General features: G+C 43.5%; 1 non-coding gene across 1 annotated transcript; it reads left to right on the plus strand.

Moving 5' to 3' along the window:
- The first annotated feature begins 1,583 nt into the window (after positions 1–1,583).
- trnas-gcu (transfer RNA serine (anticodon GCU)) lies at positions 1,584–1,665 on the plus strand. Its single transcript has one exon. It is a non-coding gene; the product is annotated as a tRNA-Ser (tRNA).
- Positions 1,666–21,814: the final 20,149 nt, after the last annotated feature.

The following is a 21,814-nucleotide window of genomic DNA, read 5'->3' on the forward strand; positions in this document are numbered from 1 at the left end:
CACTTGAAGACGCAACACCTATTTTAAACATTTGATCACATTCATATGATATTGGGTGTATATCACACTTTCTTATCTCCACCACCAAGTAGACCCTGTCTTTTTTGTATTTTTAACCCTCTGTACTTTTCTGCAGCACACCAATTCAGCTGAAAGATGCTCAGACTAAAATTGACGGTCCTATGCGATCAGTCTATTTTTTTTTTTGATTATTACAATGACCATTGCGAGTTTGCAACAAACCGCATAACATGAAACCAGATCAACATCGGTTTTCTCGGAATTTATCGCAGTGCACATGGGAAACGTCATCCATCTACTAATAAATCACCTTCGGCTCTCTCCCCACACTTGTCTCTTCAAGTTTTAAATATTTGTAGTATGTTTGTTGATCAAGGTGTCATTATCCAGAAAAGGTCGTTTCTCAATCCACAAAAACTGGTACTTTTCCATAAACTTGACTTTGCTCAATATCACCTTCCATCCGTACCTCTGAACACGACGACAAATCGAAGCTGCTCCATGTGATGCTCAAACTTAAGACTTCGGCAGAGCACAGCCCACGATACTGGCACAGGGATACCTTGCACTCGTCACCTGCAGCATTGAAGCGACACATTAATGCTTACCTCCACATTCCTGGCTGTACCTTAACGGTAAGGAACCGAGCTTCTCTGATTCCATAGCTGTTGACTGGCATGATGCGATCTTCTTCACCAGTGGTTCTGACCCCGTTTGAGGAATGTGGTGAGCTACTCATTGCAAAGATGGGTAGTTTGTTGAAATGTACAAATTCAACATTTGCATTCCCTGACCCATGAGCCTTTTATTTTGTTTTTCATCGGTAGAAATGTTAAAATCGTCATCTTGAACAGACTCAATGATAGATCTCCATTGTGTCTCTGGCATCAAATTCCAAAGTGTAAACCACTCTGAATTCTTCCACCACAGTCTGCTATTTGGGAAGAGTTCATGTTATGGGAAATGCACTTCCCCGTGTGTCAACTGCTGCTCCCAGCATGCGCTCTGGAACTGCACTCATTTTCCTTCTGACATTTGCTCACTGTGTTGCTGTGATCATACAGTGACTTGGTGTCGTACAGCCCAGGAAAATGATACACATCAAGGTTTTTGCATTGTTGAATTTAGTTGTCAGTTTAGCCTTATTTAGGATTTTGAAATTGTCTGTCCTGTACACAAGGGCGTGTCAAAAATATCTGAGCAGAAGAAAGATGTTCCCAATAATGACACTGAGCAGTATGCACTCTCCTCCAGTTTGTAAAACGATTCCTCACACACAACTTTACATCTCCTGCTGTCACCGGCTCTCCACTCCATTGACTTCAAATCTTCACAGAATTCAACAGATCTTGTTGCATAGTCATTTCTTCATTTTTGCTCTGATCACTGTGAGCAGAGTGTCACAGTGGGAGTGCGCTTGCCCCACACCCAGAGGTCAGACGATACTCTTGGAACCATACTGTGCTATTTATCATTTCACCAATACCAAGGAGAAATAGCTATGGTGTGCATAATTTACGCAATTCACTTATTCATAAGATCAGACAAACGCGCGCACAGCTGACGAGGTGGCCGAGAGGTTAAGGCGATGGACTGCTAATCCATTGTGCTCTGCACGCGTGGGTTCGAATCCCATTCTCGTCGCTGTTACTGACTATTTTCAATGTTGCTGTTTTTGGATGATCACATCTGTCTTATTGAAATTGGAACTCCAATAGTGTGTTTATATGCATCGACGCTATTATAAAGTTTCAAAGAATAATTTGATTTTGTTGCCTAAACTGCATTGAAATGTAGATTGAGTTGGAATAGTTAAAAGGAACTCCATTTTCTTTTCCAAGTCAATTACCGTGAACTTTTATTGTCTGAAAGAGATCCAGGAAAACCAAATAACGTGAGATGCGAGGTGCATGTTTATGCAGTGGGATTCTTAATAAGTGTTTTGTCAGATGAAATCTGTAGCAGGTTGGGTAGAAGTGATTCACCTTGGTGAAAAGAGCACAGAGAGACAGCACGAAACAATGGAGATCTTTCAAAAGTGGCAGGGGCTGGGTGTAGGAGCCCCCAATAACTGGCTGTAAATGCACAGTAGAGAATTACCGATGTGGGTGCCGTGCATGGGCACGGACAGACTTACACATCGGTCTCATCCTTTCCCCTTGCTCTAACCATTGGTGAAGGCTGGCCATAAGACACATATAAACAAAAGATGTGGGAAACAAGCTCCCTCTCGTTATACACACACTTGATGCATCACATTGAACTATGAAAAAACTGGAGAAGTCAGCAAGTTAACTGCAGGGACTGAATCTAAACTGTGGATCAATAACCGCAGATTAATGCAGCATAAACATGAAATGATTGCAAGAGTCTTTAAACACATGTCATTAACAGACGTTTCGTTCTAATACCCGTGTGGCTGAATGAAGCAGCAGTGAATCCCATTTTTACCCACAGTCTTAAGCACGCAGACACATTTCCCCAAGAGTGACGCAGGCCTCTGGAGAAAACAAGCAGAAAGTAAGATTTCACCCACTTGGCTGATATTGTCCCATTTCAGACTTCAACACCAGTGTCCAGTTACAGCAAAGAAAGAAAGCATTAAGCCTCTCCCATCCCAGTGTTCCTGACCCATTCTTTCCCCATCACTCTGTAGTTTGTACTTTTTCACCTCGTTCTTGCTGCAAAACGGATCATTGCTCACGCCCGTTTTTTTCCTGTCTTGCCGAACCGTAACACTTGATGTCTTTGCTGCTTGAAGATCTGCCAATCTCAACCTGGGTACACCTAATGACCCTTCCTCAACAGCCTTCTGCGACAAGAAATAATACAGATGCAGAACTGTCTGAGAGAATAAATGCTTCCTCATCTCTGTTTTAATTGTGAGATCCGCATTCTAATATGAAGTTAAAAATCGCACAACACCAGGTCATAATCCAACAGGTTTAATCGGAAGCATTAGCTTTTGGAGAGCTGCTCCTTCATCAGGTGTTTGTGGAGTACACAGTTGTAAGATACAGAATTTATAACAAATGGTTACAGTGTGATGTAACTGAAATTATACATTGAAAAATAACTTGATTGTTTGTTAAGTCTTCCATCTGTTAGAATGACTACGTTAGGTTCATTTCTTTCTTATGTAAATCGCAAAATTTTCTTTTCATAGTTACACTCTCAGGTGAACTTTAACAATTAGTGTCAACCTAGATAATTTGTTGAAGGTGTTAGTCCCTGTGTGCTGTGTCTGTGCCATAATGTTTAGACTGACGCTAAACTAAAAATAAAAACACGCTGCAGGCAAGGATGCTTTGAGGCATGGTACTTTGGTGAAACCGAGCAGATGCTACAGAACGGATGTATGGCGACTGCACATCAATTAACATACCGGTGTGCCCCTTACCTGTTGGGGAACACTTCAATGGTCCAGGACATTCATAGCAGCAGAGATGTGGAGAAACAGATTGGTAAACAAATTTTGGAAAGGTGCAGAAGCCACAGGATATTCGTCATGGGTGATTTCAACTTCCCAAATATTGATTGGAAGCTCTTTAGATCAAGTAGATTGGACGGGGAAGTGATTGTGCAGTGTGTTCAGGAAGCTTTTCTAACTCAGTATGTAGATTGTCCGACCAGAGGGGAGGCCATATTGGATTTGGTCCTCGGTAACGAACCAGGACAAGTAATGGGCTTGTTAGCGGGTGACCATTTTGGTGATGATGAACACAATTCTGTGACTTTCACCTTGGTTATGGAGGGTGATAGGTGCATGCAACAGGGTCGGTTTTACAATTGGGGGGAAGGGTAAATACAATGCTGCAAGACAGGATCTGAAGAGCATAAGTTGGGAGCATAGGATGTCAGGGAAGGATGTCATTGAAATGTGGAACTTTTTCAAGGATACGACGTGTCCTTGATATGTATGTGCCTGTCAGGCAGGAAGGAGATGGTCGTGTGAGGGAACCTTGGTTAACGAGGGAGGTTGAATATCTAGTAAAGAGGAAGAAGGAGGCTTACATAAGGTTGAGGAAACAAGTTTCAGACAGAGCGTTGGAGGGATACAGGATAGCCAGGAGGGAGCTGAATAAAGGGATTAGGAGAGCTAAGAGAGGGCATGAAAAATCTTTGGCGGGTAGGATCAAGGTTAACCCTAAGGCCTTTTATGCGTATGTGATAAACATGAGAATGACGAGAACGAGGGTAGGTCCGATCAAGGACATTATTGGGAGACTGTGTACTGAGTCGGAAGATTTAGGAGAGGTCTTGAATAAGTACTTTTCTTCAGTATTTACAAATGAGAGGGACAGTATTGTTGAAGAGGAGAGTATGAAATGGACTGGTAAGCTAGAGGAGATACTTGTTAGGAAGGAAGATGTTTTGGGCATTTTGAAAAACCTGAGTATATACAAGTCCCCTGGGCCTGACAGGATATATCCTAGGATTATGTGGGAAGAAAGAGAGGAAATTGCAGAACCATTGGCAATGATCTTTTCGTCTTCACTGTCAACGGGGGTGGTACCAGGGGACAGGAGAGTGGCAAATGTTGTGCTTCTGTTCAAAAAAATGAATAGGCATAACCCCGGGAATTGCACGCCAGTTAGTCTTACTTCTGTTGTAGGCAAAGTAATGGAAAGGGTACAGAGGGATAGGATTTATGAGTATCTGGAAAGACACTGCTTGATTAGGGACAGCCAGCACGGATTTGTGAGGGTACGTCTTGCCTTACAAGTCTTATTGAATTCTTTGAGGAGGTGACCAAGCATGTGGATGAGGGTAGAGCAGTGGATGTAGTGTACATGGATTTTAGTAAGGCATTTGATAAGGTTCCCCATGGTAGGCTTATGTGGAAAGTCAGGAGTCATGGGATAGTGGGATATTTGATCAGTTGGATAGAGAACTGGCTAACCGGTCGAAGTCAGAGAGTTGTGGTGGATGGTAAATATTCAATCTGGAGCCCAATTACAAGTGGAGTTCCGCAGGGATCAGTTCTGGGTCCTCTGCTGTTTGTAATTTTTATTAATGACTTGGATGAGGGAGTCGAAGGGTGGGTCAGTAAATTTGCAGACGATACGAAGATTGGTGGAGTTGTGGATAGTGAGGAGGGCTGTTGTCAGCTGCAAAGGGACAGAGATATGATGCAGAGTTGGGCTGAGGAGTGGCAGACGGAGTTCAACCCTGTCAAGTGTGAGGTTGTCCATTTTGGAAGGACAAATAAGAATGCGGAATATAGGGTTAACAGTAGGGTTCTTAGTAAGGTGGAGGAGCAGAGGGATCTTGGGGTCTATGTTCATAGCTCTTTGAAAGTTGCCACTCAGGTGGATAGAGCTTGTAAGAAGGCCTATGGTGTATTAGCGTTCATTAGCAGAGGGATTGAATTCAAGAGTCGTGAGGTGATGTTGCAGCTGTACAGAACCTTGGTAAGGCCACATTTGGAGTATTGTGTGCAGTTCTGGTGGCCTCACTTTAGGAAAGATGTGGAAGCTTTGGAGAGGTTGCAGAGGAGATTTACCAGGATGTTGCCTGGAATGGAGAATAGGTCGTACGAGGATAGGTTGAGAGTGATAGGCCTTTTCTCATTGGAAAGGTGAAGGATGAGGGGTGACTTGATAGAGGTTTATAAGATGATCAGAGGAATAGATAGAGTAGACAGTCAGAGACGTTTCCCCCGGATACAACAGAGTGTTACAAGGGGACATAAATTTAAAGTGAAGGGTGGAAGGTATAGGGGGGTTCTTTACCCAGAAAGTGGTGGGGGCATGGAATGCGTTGCCTATGGGAGTGGCAGAGTCAGAATCATTGGTGGCCTTTACTTGGCAATTGGATAGGTATATAGATAGGGGTTTAAGCTAGGACAAATGTTCGGCACAACATCGTGGGCCGAAGGGCCTGTTCTGTGCTGTATTGTTCTATGTTCTATGTTGTACATTCGACCTCAGACTTTTGGGTGACCATCATCCAAGGCGGACTTCGGAACAGGTAGCAGCTGAAAGTGCCCGAGCAGAGGTTGACAGCTAAGTTCGATACCCATGGTGATGGCTAGAGCCGGGACCTTGGGCTCATGTCACAGTACAGGTGATCCCATTACCCTATCTACAAACAGAGACCCACACACACACGCATATACACGTTTGTGGGGTGAATTTGTACTTGCAGAGTTACATTGTACTTTGCTCAAAAACTGCATGAATCCATGTAAGTCTCTATTAACTCATTTTATACAATTAGCATCAGTCTAAACATTTTTGGAACAGACAGCAGCGCACGGGGCCTAACACCAATTCTTAAAGTTCATCTGAGAATGTAACTTCAAAATAAAAAGTTTTGCGCTTTACTTATGAAAGAAGTGAAGCTAACACAGTCATTCTAATAGATGGGAGACTTAGCAAACAATTAAGGTATTTTTCAATGTATAATTTCAGTTACATCACACTGTAAACTTGTGCTATAAATTCTGTGTCTTACAACTGTGTGCTCCACAACCACCTAATGAATGAGCAGCGGTCCGAAAGCTAGTATCTTTGATGTTTTGTAATGTCAGGAATTCATGTTCAATTTACGATTTTCATAATGAACAACAAATATTTTTCCCTGACTGGAAATCAACATTGGGAAATAGCAGTGAGAGAGCTGAATTTCAACACTTTCACAACAAGGAAGACATATTCAATGCTTGCAAATTTTCTTGGTGAATTTGTTTTTGCCTTATTGGTTCAGTTGAAAAATGACAGTCATTGAGTTTTTAAAAGCATGGCGAGAGGCCCTTCAGCCTATTGCATCATTATCAATCATCAAACATCTTGTTTGTAAACACAGTTTCCAGCACGTGACTCATCGCCTGGTGTGTTGTAAAATTTCAAGTCTTCAGTTAAATTGTCATTCAATTTCTTCAGGGCTTAAGTGGTACAAAACACCTCTGTGAACTAACAGTTCTGAGAATGAAACTCTTTCTCAGAGCCGATTATCAGTTTTCCTCAAGATCCTGTGGAAAATGTTTATGCACTCAGATTTGAATTGGTGAACCCTGTTTCTTCTTCAGCTTCCTTCTTCTTTCTATTAAATGGATTAGATTCCAATACAGACACAATGTGCAGGTTGCAGAACTCACGTGTTTGTACTTTCACTGACACTCTGTCTCGCCGGGAGCTGCAGTCCTTCCCCACGCTGATTCAGACAGCACTGTCCTTCCTGTGACATTTACCATGGAGAATGCAAGGCCAGACACTAATAACCCGCACTTGGAAACGAGCGGCAGTTTTAAAGCATTTACACTGCCCCAGCGAGGAATTGAGCTCCCAACTCCCGCATATCATACGGCGACACTAACCATTATATTACCGAGGACAACAGTTTCAAAGGAGACACTTCAGCCCATTGTGGCTCCATTTGTCAAAAACAACTGCTTAACGATCCGAATCGCTTAGCCCATAGCTTTATAGGTATTGGCAGAACACATTCACATCTGAATATTTCTTCAGGTTATAAGGGTTCCTGCCTCCCTGACCCTTACAGACACAGTGTTGCAAATTCCAACACCTGCCGGCCTATAATGCTTTTCCACACATCTACTTAAACCTTTCTGTCTTTCTCATTAAATTTCTGCCCCCCTATGATCGATATCTCCGTCGATGGGAAACGCTGCTTTCAGTCTACCTAATACATACCCCTCATGATTTTGTACAACTTAACCATGCCTTCTCGCAAACTCCTCTGCACGGTGACAAACAATCCCAGTGTGTCCTGTCTTTCTTCATGACTGAAACGGTTCAGACCAGACACTATCCGAGTGAATCACTCCTGCACCTTTCCCAGTGCGATCACATCCATGGACTTATATGAACTGCAGGCAATACTCTGGGTAGAACCGAATGAACCGTTTTTACGTTGTCGCACCAGCATACGGTGTGGCTCTGCAGCATTTATCGGCTTGTGGTCCGGGGACACGTGGAAGCCAAAGGAGACAGGGACGGCAGTTTCCTTCCCTGAAGGTCGTCAGTGAAACATATGGGTCTTTCAGGCAACGGATTTGGCATATCCTTAATGGGAAGTTTTTCTTGCATTCATATTTTACCATTGTCGTGGTGTGGTGGTAATCGAACCCATCGCCTTGGAATGCTACCTGGCCTTTTGTATTGACAATCAAGCGATAATACCAGCAGGCTATCGCAGAAAGCCGTCACAGCTGATCTGTTCCAATAGAGTCTCTTTTTTTCCCAATTATTGTCAGTGACCATTTTTTGAGTCTCAAGTTCCAATAATCTCTGGTCCATGTCAGTAAAAACCGCTAAAGGTGAATTGATCACACAGCGACTATATCCAAACGGATCGAATGATTTAAACCTGCCAATGAAGAGATTGGGGCATGGTTGTACAGCAACAGTGAGTAGATGGTATCAACGTGAAAGTATATGTTAGATTGTGCAATGCCTCAGTCAAATGGGACGAGGTCGGGAAAAGAGAGTTAGGGAGAGTGGGAGGGAGAGACATCTTCAAGAACTTTTGGGGTTAAATGCGGATACATGAAACGCAGAAATATCAGAGAACGAAATTCGATTGAAAACAAATCATCACCTCGGAGAATATTATCATGTAAAAACGAGTAATTTCTTACCGTGTTTCACCAAAATTAAAACTTTGAGAGATCTGACTGTCATGATGTAGAATCGATCCGAAGTCATAGCAAACACAACGCAGTTGACGAAATACTAAACGGTTGCAGCACTCTACAGACCACGCTTGCCAACTGCAGCTAGTATTTTAGCAGAGGAGATGTCAGAAATAAAACACAATATCAGGACATAACGACAGGTATGTGGGAACTCAGAATGGGCTGAATCTTTAAGTTTAACGTCCCCAGAGTCTGTGGAGATTCCATTAATGAGAGTATTGGAGGATGGGATTAATGAAACTCTCGAAACTCATGGGGCAGTGCAGGAAATTGTTCAAATTTATGCTTCAGTAGCATTTAACATCGGCCACTTCATCACTTTGCCCACACAAGGCAATAGTAACTGCTGCACGCAATCACAGTTAATTCCAGTTCCAGACCCGGAATCAGGGAAACTGTGTGAAGTAGCCATGAAGATCATGGAATGACGGAAGAGCAGCGCGTATATTTCCGAGGTTGGGATTGCTCCTGGTCAAAAACGGGGCGGAAGGGAATACTTGCCCCCATTTATAATATTATAGCCATAAGCAGTATATGTTGCTGAGGTAGCCGATTGGCGCATCTAAAGATGGTTAAGACTTTAACTTTGGGGTGGCAAGGTTCGAAATTTCATTTTCATGTTTGGATCCATGTTTTTGACATTGGCAGGAGCAGCTGCATTTGCTCTCATCCCCTCAGAATCTGCTTCTTGTTCCCAGTAAATACTGCAACCTGGAGAAGGTGGTGTTGTGTTTATATAATAAACGAGTCATCCTTGGGGACTCAGACACGGAACTGGTAATGTTAAAATTCGTCGAATAATACCTGGACTGAAAAGCTGACCTCAGGAGCAGAGAACATGATTTTAATTTCCTGCAATCCCATTCATGCATGTCCCATACGCAGGGCATGCTATCATTTTTACCCAATCCTGCCGACTTGTGACTCCAGGGCCAGAACGACGTCGCTGACCCTCAATCCGAGAATGCCGACCGTGTGGGGACGCAGGCCATTCGGCCCTTGAAGTCGACACCATCCCTCAGAAGCACATCCTATCAGACCCACACTCCATACCTACTCCATTCCCCTTCTTTTCCCATGGCTGATCCCAGTAACCTGCACACCTTCAGTCTGTGGGAGGAAACTCACACAAGCAAAGAGAGAATGTGCAAACTGCATACAGTTACACAAGACTGTGATCAAATCCATGTCTCTCGTGCAGCAAGACAGTAGCGAATCAGGATGAACAACAAATGTTGTCCTGACCAGCGACATCCACACCCTGTGGGCATATCGGGAAGAATAAAAACACATTCACAACATAGACAGCGAGACTTGCGCTGCGTGGACATGATTTGAAACAATCGTTCACCCTGGGTAGGTACAAGGACACCGATATCACAGAGAAACCAGGGCAATGCGGGATTCAAATATCTGCTTAAACTCATTTACTCAGTCAAACTGGGGACAGACTGTTCAACAGTCCCGTGTGTGGGGAGGGCTCAATGAGCAAAAAAGAAACTCCAGAGTAACCAACAAGATTACATATCCCAGAAGGAGATCAATTAAACTGTCAATGCTGCAGTTAATCCCAACCAGCTGCCAGTTTAATACCATCAAAGTCATCGACTCACGTAACATGAAAACAGGCCTTTCACTCCTACCAGCTCATACTGAACATAATGCCAAACTAAACGAGTTGCATCTGACGGTTCCTGTAATTGTTAAGAGTAAATAATGCCCTTGTATTATTATAACTGCATTGTTAATATAAATGTCCAGATATAATTCTGTTCAAATCCTGGCATGGCAGATGCTGGAATTTTATTTCTGTAAATACCTAGAGTAGAAAAGTCTAATGATGATGTTGAATCAGTTGTTGTAGATCTGATTCACTAATGCCTGATAGAGAAAGAAACTACCATACTTATCTGGTCTGGCTGGCATATGACTCCAGATCCATAATATCGTGGTTGATTCTGAACTGCCCTCTGGGCAATAAATAATGGACTAGGTATGAATGATTAGCTATTTTTAAATCCCACTGAAACTTTCCTATTCATTTATCTAAATATCCTGTAAACATTGTAAATGTACTTTCATTCATCACTGCCTCAGGAAGTGAATTGCACACATAACCCCTCCTCTGTTAAAAACAAGCCTCTCATGTCTTATTTTAAATCTCTCTCTTTTCAACGAAAACATTTGCCCTCTCGTTTTGACGTTCCCCTCCTTGGAGAAAAGACAGTTAGTTAACTCTATCCGAACTCTCAAAAATTTATAAATTTCTATCAGGTCGCCTTTCAAACTCCAGTGCTCGAGTGAAAATATTCTCAGCCTATCCAGCCTTTCGTTTTAACACAAACCTTGCCCCCTAGCCATACGCTGGTATACCTCTTCTCAACCTATTCCACCTTAACAATTTCCTTGCTATTAGTTGGCGACAAGAACTGGACGCAGTACTCCAGAAGAGACCTCACCCAATATCCTATTCAGCTTCAACATTACGTACCAACTCCCATGCTCAAAGGACTGAGCAACGAAGGCAGGATGACAATTTTTTTTAACCATTCTGTCTATATGTGAAGCAAACTAAAAAGAAATATTTAACTGCATCCCTGGTCTCCGTTTTCCACAACGCCCTATCACTATTTGTATGAGCCCTACTCTTATTTCATGTAGCAAAATGCAATACCTTCCATTTATCCAGATTGAACTCCATGTGACATTTTTCAGCCCAAAGACGCATTGGATTACGATCCTTCTGGAATCTTAGATCCCCTTCTTTACAGTCTCCAATTCTGGTGTCCTCTGTGAGCTTATGAAACATGGCTGCTATGAGTTCCATTGTTTTCTCATATTGGTCAACGATTTTTAACTATTTATCGTGGTGATCATTTAGCAGTGTGCAAATCATGTAACAATTAGTCATGTAGTTAACTATGAGGAAGAAAGCCATAGACTGCAGGGAGATTGGAAACAATTGGCAAGAAAAAGTGCTGAAAGGAATTCAATCCAGTGAAGTGGGTGATAATGACTTTGGGGAGAAACAATGATACAAGAGTGAATACTGAGTGGTTTATAGTAATAAAAGAGAAATTGGAAGTAGGCATTCTCCAATTTTTGAAGGTGATTGGACAATGGATCAAGTGGTCTCGAGGGGTGGAGATACTTTCCGTTCTTGATCTCAGGTGGGAATATAAGAGCAGGGAAATGACGCTGGAACTTTAGCAACTGCCTGTTCAGAGATGAGTCAGAGGACTGGCCAGAAGTCTGGTCATTGCATTCATCTATTTTATGAAGAATGATAAAATAGAAGATGGAGGGCGGAAATAGACCATTTGGCGCATCATGTCTGGATCAGCAATCAATCAGATCTTCGCTGACAAGGCTCCAAGTCAGGCTGGCACGTTCCTTGGAGGAGAACTTGCAGATGGAGGTCCTTCGATGCATAAGTCCATTAGACAATAGAGCAGAACTTAAAACATTCAGCGCAGTGTGTCTGCTCTGCCATTAAATCATGGCAGAAACTTTCTAAACCCAATTCTCCAGCTTTCGCCCCATAAACCTTGATCTCCTTAACAACCACGCTGCTACATACCTCAGTCTTACATATAATCACAGCCCTGGCTTCGACAGCCTTATCTGGCAACGAATTCCATACATTCACCACTCTTTGGCTGAATAAGTGTCTCTTATTACTGCTCCCAAATGTCTTCCCTTTTCTCCAAAGCTGTGCCTTTGGGTTCTAGTCTCTACTAAAAATGGAAACACCTTCCCAGCATCCACTCTGTCCATGCGATTCACGATTCTGTAAGTACCAATTAGATTTCCTCTTATTCTTCTAAACTTCATCGAGTATTGACCCAGAGTCCTCGAACGTTCCTCATGTGACAAGCTTTTCATTTCTGTCACCATAATGGTGAATCAGCTCTGAACACACCCCAGCACCAGTGCATCCTTCCTGAAATTTGAGGACCAAACGTACACACAGTAATCCAGATGTGGTCTGACCAGACTGTTATCGAGCCGTGGAAGTGCATCCCTGCTTTTATATTCAGATATTCCAAAAATAAATGTCAGCATTGCAGCCGTCTTTCAAACTACAGCTTCAATCTGCAAGTTCATCTTAAGAGAATCCTGGGCTAAAATACTCAAGTATCCTTGCACTACAGACATGTGCACCTTCGCCCCATTTAGACAACAGTCCGTGTCTTTATTCTTCTTACCAAAGTGCAACATCTCACACTTTCCCACATTATGCTCCATCTGCCTTTTTTTTCCGAAGCTCCCTACATGTCCATATCCTTCTGCAGCATCCCCGCCTCCTCAATGCTACCTGTCCTTCTGCCATTGCATTGTCTGCAAATTGACACACAGTGCCCTCAGGTACTTTACTTAGATCGCTAATGGAGAAAATGAGAAGTTGTGGTCCCAACACAGCCTGAAGGAACGCCACTTGTCACCAGCTGTCATCCTGAGAAGGATCATTTTGCTCCCAATCACTGCTTTCTGTCCTGCGAGCGCAGCTTTCCTCTGAAACCATGGGCCCTTACCATATTCAGTAGCCTCCTGTGCGGCAAATATCAAAGGCCTTCATGAAGTCCAGACACATAACATCCAATGGCTCTCCTTGGTCTACCTTCCTCGTTACTTCCTCAAAGAGGAATTTTTGCAGATGTGTCAGGTATGGCCTCTCCATGATGAAACATTGCTGACTTTGCCTTATTTTAACATACACTTCCAAGTATTCAGAAATTTCATCCAACGGAATGGATTCCAGGACCTTATCCACAGCCAAGATTCGGCTGATTGGTCTGTAATTTGCCAGCTTTTGTGTTGTTTCTTTTTAAAATGGGGTGTTTGTGATTTTTCAGTCCTATAGCACCCTTTCTAATTCTAGCGATTCCTGAAAGCTCTCCACTAACGTATCCACTATATCTTCAGTTGTCTAAATTAGAACTCTGGAGGGTACTCTATCTGATCCAGATGATGTATCGACCTTCAGGCCTTTCAGTGTATTTTGCACCTTCACAGTGATGGCCACTAGACTCACATCTGTTCCCCCCATTCTCTTGTATATTTGGGTATAACTCATGTCTTCCACTGTGAAGACTGGAACAAAATATTTTTTCAGTTCCTCAACAATTTCCTTGTTCCCCACTACTTTCTGTCAACTGTCATTTTCCAATGGCCCATTGTCAACTTCTACCTCTCTTTTGCGTTTATATGAATAAAGAAACAATTGCAGCCTTCCTTTATATTAGTAGTTATCTTATATTTAATCTTCTCCCTCCTCATTTGTTTTGTTGTTGCCCTATGTGGGTCTTTGTGATTTTCCCAATCTTCTGATTACCCGCTGCCCTTCGCCACATTATATATTTTCTCTTTTACCTTTATGCTATCGATGACTTCCTCAGTCCGCCATGGTTGCCTCATCCTCCCTGCACTATGCCTCATTTTCCACAGGATGTGTCTCTGATGTGTCTGCTGAATTATGGTCACACACTCCTGCCATTGCATTTCCACTTTCCTGCTTTCTTGCTAGGCTCCGCTCCTCACCAATTTCATCCAGCTCCTCCCTCATGCCTCTGTACTTGCCTTTATTCAACTTTAATACCGTTACCTCTGATTTATATTCTCCCTCTCAGGGTAATTGCAGGGTAAATTCAATCATATTATCATCACCGCCTCCTAAGGGTTCCTTCATCCTCAGCTCCCTTGTCTCGTCTGCCTCATTGCACAACGCTAAATCAAGTATTGCCAGTTCCCTACTTGGCTGCATCACAAGCTGCTCCAAAAATCCATGTCGTCGACATTCCACAATTGAATTGAATTGAATTCATTGTCACGTGCACTGAGGCACAGTGAAAACGCTTGTCTTGCGATCAATGCAATCATATCACAGAGTTAAGTTGCATAGATGCATAAATAATATGCAAACATATAATAGGTTGTCCTTTGTATTTGTCCGGGCCGAGTTCACCACTCGCTGTAACCGTCTCCAATCTTGAATGGTACAGGTGCCATACCAGGTAGTGATATATCCAGACAGAATGCTCTCAATTACGCTACGATAAAAGTCGGCAAATGTATTCGCAGTGGTGCTTCAAGTGATCATCGATTTTTTTTTAAATTTCCACCATCACTAGCGAGATGCCATCATCAGACATACATCCCTCTCCTGTCCCTGTCCGCCATCCAAAGTGACCATTCCCTACAGTAAACCGTTTTGCAATCTGTCTTCACTCCCAACACTTGAACCAAGTCGCCCCATGGAGTCTTCCCCCTGCATCTCTGCTTTTCAGAAACATAAATGCACAGAACGTAAAAATCCGAGCAGGATTAGGCTGTCAGGCCCTTCAAGCCTGCTCCGCCCTTCAATTATATAATTGCTGATCTTTCTAAAGACTCAAATCCGCTTACTCGCCCTCTCACTCTATCCCTTATTACCTTTATTATTCAAAAGAACTATCGCTCATAGCTTTAAAAACTTTTATTGAACGAGCGTCAACTTCTTCGCTGGGCAAGGTATTCCATATATTAACATCCGTCTGGGTGAAGAAGGTCCTTCTTAACTCAGTCTAAGTTTGCTCCCTCTAATCCTGAGGCTATGCTCTCTTGTTCGAGTTTCACCCGAATGTGGAAGCATCCTTTCTAATTCTATCTCATCTATTCCGTTCAAAGTTTTATGTTTCAGTAAGATTGCCCCCTCATTTTTCGAAATTCCAAAGAAACTAATCCTAATCTACGCAGTCTCTCTTTATAGGCCAACTCCCTTAACTCTGGAATCAACTTAGCGAACCTCCTCTGCACCCCTCCTCCCCACCCAAATGCCAGTGCATTCATTCTCAAGGAAGGGAACCAAAAGTGCACACAGTACACTAAGGATAGCCTCGCCAGCACCTTGTAGAGCTGTAACATAACATCTCTGCTTGAACCTTCATGATCCTACGTTGCGTCTTTCCAATTTCTACCTCGATGCCCTGTTATTTCTTCCTTGATAATAGACTCGAGCATCTTCCCCACTGCAAAAATTAAGCTAACTGATCAATAATTCCCAATCTTTTATCCATCTCCCTTTATCAGCAGTGGTGTCACACTAGCTGTTTTCCAACTTGCACAGACGGCCACGCAGTCTAGTGAATTTGAAAATTGCCACTAGAGTACTTGCTGTTTCTCCCGCAATCTTGTTTAATACCCTGAGGTGCATTCCCTCAAGGCCGGGAGTTTTGTCGATCCTCAGCGCCATTAGCTTGCCTAACACTACTTCTTCCATAATAATGTTTGTTTCCAGGTCCTCACCTACACTTGTCTCTTTATAACTTACTGGCATGTTATAAGTATCCTCCACCGTGAATACTGAGACAAAATACAATGCCTCGGCCAGTTCATCACATCGCGTAACTAAATGTCCCTTCTCATCCTCGATAGGACCAACCTTTACTTTAGCCACTTTTCCTTCGTTTTATATTTTTATAGAAACTTTTACTATCCGTCTTTGTATTCTGTACTTCGTCATGTTTATCTTTAAAGTTTCCCCAATCATCCAGTTTCAAGCTGTTCTCGGCTACATGGTATGCTTTCGCTTTGACTTTGGTAGCCTCCCTTATTTCCAAAGTCACGCAAGGCAGATTACCCCTTTTCTTGCAGCCTTTCCTTTTCACTGGAAAATACTTTTGCTGAGCACTTCTACAAAAAAATCTTTTTTGGAAGTCTTCCGCTGCTCGATATCTGTCCCACCAAATGACCTTTGTTTCCAGTCTACATTAGACAGGTGTGCTCTCGTTCTATTGTTGTGCCCCCTGTACATTCACAGGATTTTATCTTCACACTCCCCATCTGAATTCTAAGTTCTGCCATACTGTGATCACTCGTTCCAAGAGGATCCCTAACTATGAGATCATTAATTATTCCTGTTCCATTACACTGGACCAGATCAAGGATTGCTTTCTCCCTCGTCGGTTCCATTGCATACTGTTCAAGCAAACCATCGTGGGTACATTCATCTACCTCCTCCTCAAAGATACTGTGACTGAGCTGGTTCGACCAAGCTACATGTAAATTAAAATCCCTAATGATAATAGCTGACCCATTTTTACAGGCATTGCTTATTGGTTTGTTTATTACCTTCACCAGTGTGATGTTATTATTTGCTGGCTTACAGACTGCACTTATCAGTGACTTTTTCTTCTTAGAATTTCTACTTTCCATGCAAAGTAATTCAAACTCATTCCCAATAGAACACATATTGTCTCTCCACACTGCCCTGATGTCGGCCTTGAATAACAGAGAGACACCAACTTCTTTACACTGCTCTCTAAACTTCCAAATACTCTCTTACTCCTGGATATTTAACTCCCAATTGTGTCCAGTCCTTCGCCGTTTCTCTCTAACGGCTATTAAATCATTTTCATTTGTGTTGATTTGTGCCATTAAGTCTTCAACCATGTTACAAATGCGACCAGCATTCAGGTGAAGTGCCTTTTGTTAGGTTTCTTGTCCTCATGATTTCTCTAAAAGTAGTTCCGTTTGCTTCTTGTCTCTACTCACCTGTCTATTGGCGTCTTCTCTCCTCTGTTTCCAATGGCCCAAACATACCTTCCAGGTGAAGCAACACATGAACTGCACTTCACGCAATCCAATCTAATGCAATGTAGTTTCCACTATCTTGGGAAACGAAGTTTGGATTCGTTGAACACATTGCAGACCACTCAAGTTCTGTCTTCAAGAAGAGTTCCATCGAAACTCAGGGCATGCTGGAAGGATACCACCTCAGTTTGTATTTGGGGTGTCTGCAGCCTTCCAAACCCCATATCATTTTCATTTTTTTAGGGCCTGAACTCTCCCAATCCTACCTCTCTATCAAACACACAAAGGTCCTGTTGTCACATAGCCTGCCATAATACACTACATATGGTTCGCCACTAACAGTTTCCATTAACAGCTATTCACCCTGCCAGCCAGATCATCTTCCACTCCTTTGTCCAACTGTTCTTCTCTCTATTTGAACTCTATCCATCCCTTTCGTTTATTCCTTACCCTCGCCCAAACCCCATTATATCCTCTGCAGATAAACCAACATTTTCCAAGCTATCGTCATTCTGAGGTTGGTCACTGGACTCGAAATGTTAACTCTGATTTCTTTTTTGAGATGCTGCTAGACCTGCTGGGTTTTTCTCGCACCATCTGGTTTTGCTCTATTTGGAGTCGGATGCTGTGAATATTCGAAGAAGAATGACTGCGCATGACCTGGTAGAAGCCTGTTACTCTGCTTGTGCAATGATCCCCTGCTCAGATGACAGAACTGTGTTCCTCTTGAAAAGTTCTCTTGTGGATAGTTCCCATTACAAGGTGAGCCATCGGCATCAACTTCTTAGGTCAATGAAGACAGCAATCATTTCTACCGCAATCCTATCCTGGATGTGATGAACAGCAGAGAGAAAAAAATCCCTCATGTCAGATGTGAACGGATTGGAGTCCACGCAGGACGTGTCATCAAGTGGCGGTCTTTTTTCGGATAGAAAACACTGAAACGCTTCCTCACTGTAACACTGTGCCTTTGGGTATCAAAGCTAAAGGTTTAGTAGGCGCAATGGCTGAAAACAGCATCTTCCCGTTAAAATAGGTGAATGCGGCCCGTCCAGTGTGAGAGTGCAGTAGTGTACAGTTGTAAAGATATATGGATCAATCACTTTACACATTCAGCTGGCGAGCAGTCCCTTTGTGGAAGACTTCTATATAGAATGCAGGAAGATGCACTTCGAGGTTCTTGATCAGTTTCATATCGGAACTGAGACTACACTGGAGGTTTTGAGAGTCTTAAACGTGGACAAATCCCCAGCTCAGAGTGGAGTTGTACCTCACGTAACTTTGTGAGACAAAGGAACAATTTAAGGGGTTCTGACCAACGTTAACATTCCTCTTTGGCCACAGGTGAGTTGGTCGAGGACTGCAGGACTACTAATGGGGTTCTACTTTTTTACAAGGCAGGTAGAAACAAACCAGGGAAATACAGCCAAGTGAGTCTCACAGGAGTGGTCGAGAAACGTTTGGAGAAGCCTCTGAAGGAGAGAATTAATTGTGACTTGTGTAGGCAAGGTTTGAGCAAGGAGTCAGCATGGTTTTGTCAAAGGAGGTGATGCATAACAGATCTGATTACATGATTTGAGGAAGTGATCAGATGTTCAAATGAGGGGAGTGAAAATGATGTCGTGTATGTGGGTTTCAGCGAGATCCCCCACGGGAGACTGATAACAGGGTAAAAACATAAATAATTCACGATCACGAGGTGTCAGAGAAATTCAGCCAAATGGATCAGCGATCAGGTACAAAGCTGGCAAGCAGTTTGATTAAACAAATTGACCTCCCGGTAAAGACATATACCAGGCTGACCCAGAACTGATTCTCTGCACAGATGGCAAGAATGTTCTCTCCCAAGCAGAGAGTGCAGGCAGATTTCATAGGGGTACAAAACAAAGAGGATAATTTTAAAGCTGTAACAGCATAGTGGCGAAAATTGTAAAGCGATTAAAACAAGAATAAACTAAATGGAATTTAAACAAGTGTCTGGCAGTAACAATTCATTTGTAATTGTCATTGGAGATTCCAGTCATTTCCTTGAATGATTAAAATGTCTTTTCGAGGATTCTTAACGGTACTTCCTCTCTGCACGAGTATGTGTACATGTTCCTTCTTTTGTCATTCAGTTCTGGCCATTGTGTTCTTCCTGGGAAAAAAGTCTTCCGGGGTCTCTCAGTCTGCCTCTTTGTTTATGCGCCATCAGTTTATATGGGAAATGAGACTGCGCTTAGGGTATTAGGACTGAAGTGATGACCGAGGCGAGGAGCTTACTGGGAACGCTGTTTGAGAAGTTATTATCTGGTCTGGGAGTAGCTTAGAATATCTGGATTCTATATTCGCCTGTTTGGCCACGACTTAGGCATTGTGGGTGTGTTCTGTGTGTGTTGGCAGGCATGATTTCTGTGTTTCGCCAACATGCTTCTGTGTTATTTTTATGTGGTTATGCTGTGAGTGGGAAGCGTACCAGATTTTCTATCACAGTTCGCCCTTTGCTGAAGAGCATGTTGAAAGGTGCAATGTAGCCCAGACAGGGAAGGCTATCGGTGTCAGAGAGGTAGTTTCAGTGTCTGAATCTGACCGAGTGTAGTTTGTGTCAGGGTAAGGGATCTCACTCCAGCGAACTTGTACAAGCTGGTTTGTGAGGAGAGCAGGAGTAAAAGTGCTGTACAAAACCGGCAGCAGCACATACGGAGGCCCATGGCCAGGATAATGATACCCACAACCGCAATAGGGGATATCAGTTCCTCTAGCAGTTCAGTGCCCCGTGAGCCATGGCAGGAGGTTGCACAGGTCCACAGGTCCCAGTGGGGCAAAAGCAGCCTGTGAAAATTGGTGTGATAGGTCCGTTATATATTCGTTGGGTTCAGGGATGTAGGTACAGCAGTCTTTGCGAATGAAGGCGCTAAGTGCCCTTTTTTTGTCCAGCCAGTAGTCCATGGCCATTCTGTTTTGTAGGGCCACAGTGCGAATGGCGAAAGCTTCTGCATTCAGCTGGGCAAGCTCTTCAACTGTGGCATGTTATCTCCTCTAGAGTGGTGGCCAAATGATGTGCTTCTATGTCGAGGTGCAGGGTTTCGTAAGTTGTAACAAAAAGGGGGAGAGGGTATCTCCTCTGGGGCAGTGAGGGCGCATTTTCTGTGGGGAATAAGCTTCTGGAAAGGAGACGACTGGGAGTGGTAAAGGAGTGGTACCACATACCACGTGCCAGCCCATGACAACGCCAGCCAAGCTATGCCTTGTGGCCGAGACAAAATAAGCGTCATCGTATGTTCTTAGCTGGTGGGTTTGGGATCCTGTCCAAATATTATTGAAAATGGAATTGTGGGCAGACATATTGTGGCCTAGTATATCTAGGACGCTGCACTCTGCTACAGACCAGAGTACTGCAGAGGTCAAGAGCAGTGATTTAGTGCACCAGATCCAGCCAGCCACCCATGCGGATGGCTGGCTTCTCGTCAGGCAGATCGTTCCTCTGTGTGAACCCCATGCGGTGGTGTCAGTGATGGTCAAGGTTGGGTGTTCATGTGAGAGGTTCTGGGCTGTGTAGAACCATCCCGTGAATTTGTCGAGATGGTATCCTGCGGATTTCCAGTAGTCTCACCATTAGCCACACGAATGGGCGGTCTGATTAGCAAACTGATCGTTGTGACCCCAGGGACCTGTCCAGTTTTAGCCACAATTCTGCCATCTCTGCGGTGGTAAAAGGGACTGCGCCGTGGGGAATGCCTCCATAGGAATGTTCAGGGAACCCAGCAGCTGGTCTGGTTTACCCTCTGGGCATACCCGTTTGGTTATGTCAAGGAAAACGTTCACCCACGGCTCACGGTGGATTAAGTGCCCTGTTCTGTGTGTCCTGTTACCGATCAGTGGTGATGTGCAAGTCAGACCAAGACTGATGATGCCGATGGCTGCGTTGAGCAGCTGGATCCCTCTGTGGTGTCTGGAGCTGTATCCTGTTCTGCTTGGTTGTCCTTCTGTGGAGGCGGACCCTCTTTCACTGGGTCGCATTCTGGTCTCCCTGAGAGCGTGACAGCTGTCGTGGTCGTGAGACAGACCAAGAGTGGTCCTTTCCATCTTGGGGAGAGAGAATCTTTCGGCAGGGACTGTCTCATTACATAGTGCCCAGTTTAAACGGGTGAAGTGGTTCCAGCCGTGGTGTGGACACCGCAGCATTATTTTTGGTTTTTTTTGTTTACATTATTGCCGAACTACAGTAGTGTTTATTTTTTCACAGCACCCTTTTGCGTGTGTGTAGGTTTGAGACACAGTGAAGAACATAAGATGCACAAATCTTTATTCAGTTTCCATCAGTAGGAAGAAAAGAAACACCCAAGTGCTCAGTACACTACAGCTTTTGCAAATCATGGTTTAAAGTGATCCGTCTGCTAAGGGCTTGAACTAATCCAAGAGAGTTTCCTGTGTTCAGAGCAGCGCTTTGTTATTGGCTAGTTTTGGGGGTCCGGCTGTGGGAATGGATCGTTCCATTCGTACTTCAAATGGTGTAAAATCCGTCGTTTGGTTTCCCTATTCTCTTACTGTGCAAAACACCAGTGGTCGACCATCTGGCCA

Source organism: Chiloscyllium plagiosum, unplaced genomic scaffold, assembly GCF_037043375.1.
Source record: "Chiloscyllium plagiosum isolate Xiang-an unplaced genomic scaffold, Cpla_swu_hap1 HiC_scaffold_33, whole genome shotgun sequence".
In the NCBI taxonomy this organism is placed as follows: domain Eukaryota; kingdom Metazoa; phylum Chordata; class Chondrichthyes; order Orectolobiformes; family Hemiscylliidae; genus Chiloscyllium; species Chiloscyllium plagiosum.